Source organism: Theropithecus gelada, chromosome 20 (assembly GCF_003255815.1).
Source record: "Theropithecus gelada isolate Dixy chromosome 20, Tgel_1.0, whole genome shotgun sequence".
In the NCBI taxonomy this organism is placed as follows: Eukaryota; Metazoa; Chordata; class Mammalia; order Primates; family Cercopithecidae; genus Theropithecus; species Theropithecus gelada.
In genome coordinates, this window is record NC_037688.1 from 3,060,844 (window position 1) to 3,066,791 (window position 5,948).

At 38.6% G+C, this 5,948-nt stretch overlaps 1 non-coding gene across 1 annotated transcript; it reads right to left on the minus strand.

The window, feature by feature from the left end:
• Positions 1–3,988: 3,988 nt before the first annotated feature.
• On the minus strand, positions 3,989–4,096 carry LOC112614921. Its single transcript, XR_003117217.1, has one exon. It is a non-coding gene; the product is annotated as a U6 spliceosomal RNA (small nuclear RNA).
• Between the last annotated feature and the right edge of the window lie 1,852 nt (positions 4,097–5,948).

Below are 5,948 nucleotides of genomic sequence, written 5' to 3' on the forward strand. Positions count from 1 at the left end.
GCCATTCTAACTGGTATGAGATGGTATCTCACTGTGGTTTTGATTTGCATTTCTCTGATGGCCAGTGATGATGAGCATTTTTTCATGTGTCTGTTGGCTGTATGAATGTCTTCTTTTGAGAAATGTCTGTTCATATCCTTTGCCCACTTTTGGATGGGGTTTTTTGTTTTTTTCTTGTAAATTTGTTTGAGTTCTTTGTAGGTTCTGGATATTAGCCCTTTGTCAGATGAGTAGATTGCAAAAATTTTCTCCCATTCTGTAGGTTGCCTGTTCACTCTGATGGTAGTTTCTTTTGCTGTGCAGAAGCTCTTTAGTTTAATGAGATCCCATTTGTCAATTTTGGCTTTTGCTGCCATTGCTTTTGGTGTTTTAGACATGAAGATTTTGCCCATGCCTATGTCCTGAATGGTACTACCTAGGTTTTCCTCTAGGGTTTTTATGGTATTAGGTCTAACATTTAAGTCTCTAATCCATCTTGAATTAATTTTCGTATAAGGAGTAAGGAAAGGATCCAGTTTCAGCTTTCTACTTATGGCTAGCCAATTTTCCCAGCACCATTTATTAAATAGGGAATCCTTTCCCCATTTCTTGTTTCTCTCAGGTTTGTCAAAGATCAGATGGCTGTAGATGTGTGGTATTATTTCTGAGGACTCTGTTCTGTTCCATTGGTCTATATCTCTGTGTTGGTACCAGTACCATGCTGTTTTGCTTACGGTAGCCTTGTAGTATAGTTTGAAGTCAGGTAGCGTGATGCTTCCAGCTTTGTTCTTTTGACTTAGGATTGTCTTGGAGATGCGGGCTCTTTTTTGGTTCCATATGAACTTTAAAGCCGTTTTTTCCAATTCTGTGAAGAAACTCGTTGGTAGCTTGATGGGGATGGCATTGAATCTATAAATAACCTTGGGCAGTATGGCCATTTTCACGATATTGATTCTTCCTATCCATGAGCATGGTATGTTCTTCCATTTGTTTGTGTCCTCTTTTATTTCGCTGAGCAGTGGTTTGTAGTTCTCCTTGAAGAGGTCCTTTACATCCCTTGTAAGTTGGATTCCTAGGTATTTTATTCCCTTTGAAGCAATTGTGAATGGAAGTTCATTCATGATTTGGCTCTCTGTTTGTCTGTTACTGGTGTATACGAATGTTTGTGATTTTTGCACATTAATTTTGTATCCTGAGACTTTCCTGAAGTTGCTTATCAGCTTAAGGAGATTTTGGGCTGAGACAATGGGGTTTTCTAAATATACAATCATGTCATCTGCAAAGAGGGACAATTTGACTTCTTGTTTTCCTAACTGAATTCCCTTGATTTCTTCCTCTTGCCTGATTACCCTAGCCAGAACTTCCAACACTATGTTGAATAGGAGTGGTGAGAGAGGGCATCCCTGTCTTGTGCCAGTTTTCAAAGGGAATTTTTCCAGTTTTTGCCCATTCAGTATGATATTGGCTGTGGGTTTGTCATAAATAGCTCTTATTATTTTGAGGTACGTTCCATCAATACCGAATTTATTGAGCGTTTTTAGCATGAAGGGCTGTTGAATTTTGTCAAAAGCCTTTTCTGCATCTATTGAGATAATCATGTGGTTCTTGTCTTTGGTTCTGTTTATATGCTGGATTATGTTTATTGATTTGCGAATGTTGAACCAGCCTTGCATCCCAGGGATGAAGCCCACTTGATCATGGTGGATAAGCTTTTTGATGTGTTGCTGAATCCGGTTTGCCAGTATTTTATTGAGGATTTTTGCATCGATGTTCATCAGGGATATTGGTCTAAAATTCTCTTTTTTTGTTGTGTCTCTGCCAGGCTTTGGTATCAGGATGATGTTGGCCTCATAAAATGAATTAGGGAGGATTCCCTCTTTTTCTATTGATTGGAAGAGTTTCAGAAGGAATGGTACCAGCTCCTCCTTGTACCTCTGGTAGAATTCAGCTGTGAATCCATCTGGTCCTGGACTTTTTTGGTTGGTAGGCTATTAATTATTGCCTCAATTTCAGAGCCTGCTATTGGTCTATTCAGGGATTCAACTTCTTCCTGGTTTAGTCTTGGAAGAGTGTAAGTGTCCAGGAAATTATCCATTTCTTCTAGATTTTCTAGTTTATTTGCGTAGAGGCGTTTATAGTATTCTCTGATGGTAGTTTGTATTTCTCTGGGGTCAGTGGTGATATCCCCTTTATCATTTTTTATTGCGTCGATTTGATTCTTCTCTCTTTTCTTCTTTATTAGTCTTGCTAGCGGTCTGTCAATTTTGTTGATCTTTTCAAAAAACCAACTCCTGGATTCATTGATTTTTTGGAGGGTTTTTTGTGTCTCTATCTCCTTCAGTTCTGCTCTGATCTTAGTTATTTCTTGCCTTCTGCTAGCTTTTGAATGCGTTTGCTCTTGCTTCTCTAGTTCTTTTAATTGTGATGTTAGTGTCAATTTTAGATCTTTCCTGCTTTCTCTTGTGGGCATTTAGTGTTATAAATTTCCCTCTACACACTGCTTTAAATGTGTCCCAGAGATTCTGGTATGTTGTATCTTTGTTCTCATTGGTTCCAAAGAACATCTTTTCAAAGAACTTTATTTCTGCCTTCATTTCGTTATGTACCCAGTAGTCATTCAGGAGCAGGTTATTCAGTTTCCATGTAGTTGAGCGGTTTTGATTGAGTTTCTTAGTCCTGAGTTCTAGTTTGATTGCACTGTGGTCTGAGAGACAGTTTGTTACAATTTCTGTTCTTGTACATTTGCTGAGGAGTGCTTTACCTCCAATTATGTGGTCAATTTTGGAATAAGTGCGATGTGGTGCTGAGAAGAATGTATATTCTGTTTATTTGGGGTGGAGAGCTCTATAGATGTCTATTAGGTCTTCTTGCTGCAAAGATGAGTTCAATTCCTGGATATCCTTGTTAACTTTCTGTCTCGTTGATCTGTCTAATGTTGACAATGGAGTGTTGAAGTCTCCCATTATTATTGTATGGGAGTCTAAGTCTCTTTGTAAGTCTCTAAGGACTTGCTTTATGAATCTGGGTGCTCCTGTATTGGGTGCATATATATTTAGGATAGTTAGCTCTTCCTGTTGAATTGATCCTTTTACCATTATGTAATGGCCTTCTTTGTCTCTTTTGATCTTTGATGGTTTAAAGTCTGTTTTATCAGAGACTAGGATTGCAACCCCTGCTTTTTTTTTGTTCTCCATTTGCTTGGTAAATCTTCCTCCATCCCTTTATTTTGAGCCTATGTATGTCTCTGCGTGTGAGATGGGTCTCCTGAATACAGCAGACTGATGGGTCTTGACTCTTTATCCAGTTTGCCAGTCTGTGTCTTTTAATTGGAGCATTTAGTCCATTTACACTTAAGGTTAATATTGTTATGTGTGAACTTGATCCTGCCATTATATTATTAACTGGTTATTTTGCTCGTTAGTTAATGCAGTTTCTTCCTAGCCTAAATGGTCTTTACATTTTGGCATGTTTTTGCAATGGCTGGTACCGGTTGTTCCTTTCCATGTTGAGTGCTTCCTTCAGGGTCTCTTGTAAGGCAGGCCTAGTGGTGACAAAATGTCTAAGCATTTGCTTATCTGTAAAGGATTTTATTTCTCCTTCACTTATGAAACTTAGTTTGGCTGGATATGAAATTCTGGGTTGAAAATTCTTTTCTTTAAGAATGTTGAATATTGGCCCCCACTCTCTTCTGGCTTGTAAAGTTTCTGCTGAGAGATCTGCTGTGAGTCTGATGGGCTTCCCTTTGTGGGTAACCCGACCTTTCTCTCTGGCTGCCCTTAAGATTTTTTCCTTCATTTCAACTTTGGTGAATCTGGGAATTATGTATCTTGGAGATGCTCTTCTCGAGGAGTATCTTTGTGGCGTTCTCTGTATTTCCTGGATTTGAATGTTGGCCTGCCCTACTAGGTTGGGGAAGTTCTCCTGGATGATATCCTGAAGAGTGTTTTCCAAGTTGGTTCCATTTTCCCCCTCACTTTCAGGCACCCCAATCAGACGTAGATTTGGTCTTAAAAATATGGAATGCTTCACGAATTTGCGTGTCATCCTTGCGCAGGTGCCATGCTAAACTTCTCTGTATCATTCCAATTTTTAGTATATGTGCTGCCAAAGCAAGCACCACAAAACAGTTTCTAAAAAGCTTATTTCTAGTTTTTATCTGAAGATATTTTCTTTTTCACCATAGGCCTCAACATGCTCCAAAATATCCCTTCACAGATTCTTCAAAAGCAATCTTTCCAAACTGCTGAATGATAGGTAAGTTTTAACTCTGCTAGATGAATGAACATATCACAATGTTGTTTCTCAGATACCTTTTTTCTAGTTTTTATCCTGAGTTACTCACCCATTTGCCATTGGCCACAGAGATGCAAAATGTCAATCCGCAGAATGGACAAAAAGAGTGTTTCACACTGCCGAATCAAAGAAAAGTTTAACTCTGTGAGATCAATGCACACATCACAAAGCAGTTTCTCAGACAGTTCTTTCTAGTTTATACATGAAGATATCTTTTTCACCATATTCCTCAGTGAGCTCCCTAATATCCTTTCTCAGATTCTACAAAAATAATGCTTCCAAACTGCCAAACGAAAAGAAAGATTTAACTCCTTGAACTGAATGCACACATCACATAGCAGTTTCTGAGATAGCTTCCTTCTAGATTTTTTTTCCTGGGATATTCACTTTTTCACCATTGGCCTCAATGACCTCCCAAATGTCCATTCACAGAATGCAAAAAAGAGTGTTTCCAAACTGCTGAATGAAAAGAAAGGTTTAACTGTACAAGATGAATCCACACATCACAAAGCGGTTTCCCAGATAGAGTCCTCTTAGTTTTTATTCCGACATTAGTTTTTTCACCACTGACCTCAAAGAGATCCCAAATGTTCATTTGCAGAATGGAAAAAAACAGTGTTTCCAAACTGTGGAATCAAAAGAAAGGTTTAACTCTGTGAGATGAATGCACACATCACAATGCAGTCTCTCAGAGCGTTTCTTTCTAGTTTAATCTGAAGATAATTTCTTTTTCACCATAGGCCTCAATGAGCTCCCCAATGTCCATTTGCATATTCTACAAAAAGAGTGTTTCCAAACTGCTGAATGAAAAGAAGGATTTAACTCCTCAAGCTGAACGAACAAATCACAAACTGGTTTCTCAGATAGCTTCCTTCTAGTTTTCATACTGGAATGTTCGCTGTTTTGCCTTTGGCCTCAATGAGCTCCCAAAAGTCCATTCACCAAATGGACAAAAACAGTGCTTCCAAACTGCTGATTCAAAGGAAAGGATTATCACTGTGAGATTAATGGGCACATCACAAAGTGGTTTCTCAGAGAGCCACCTTCTAGTTTTTATCCTGGGATATTCACTTTTTCACCTTTGCCTCAATGAGCTCCCAAATGTCCATTAGCAGAATGGACAAATACAGTATTTCCAAACTGCTGAAACAGCAGAAAGGTTTATCTCTGGGAAATGAGTGCACACATCACAAAGCAGTTTCACAGAAAGCTTCTTTCTACTTTTTATCTGAAGGTATTTTATTTTTCACTATAGGCCACAATGCACTCCGAAATATCCCTTCACAGTTTCTACAAAAACACTGTTTCCAGATTGCTGAATGAAAAGTCAGTTTTAACTCTGTGAGATGAATGTAACCCTCCCAAAGTGGTTTCCCAATTAGCTTCCTCTTAGTTTTTATCCTGGGACATTCGATTTTTCACCATTGGCCTCAACGAGCTCCAAAATATCCACTCGTGGAATGGACAAAAAGAGTGTTTAGGAACTGCTGAATAAGAAGAAATGTTTAACTCGACAAGATAAATGCACACATCACAAAGCAGTTTCTCAGATAGCTTTCACTTAGTTTTTATCTGCAAATATTCACATTTTTGCCTTTGGCCTCAATGAGCTCCCAAATGTCCATTCACAGAATTGACAAAAACATTGTTTCCAAGCTGCTGAACCAAAGAAAGGT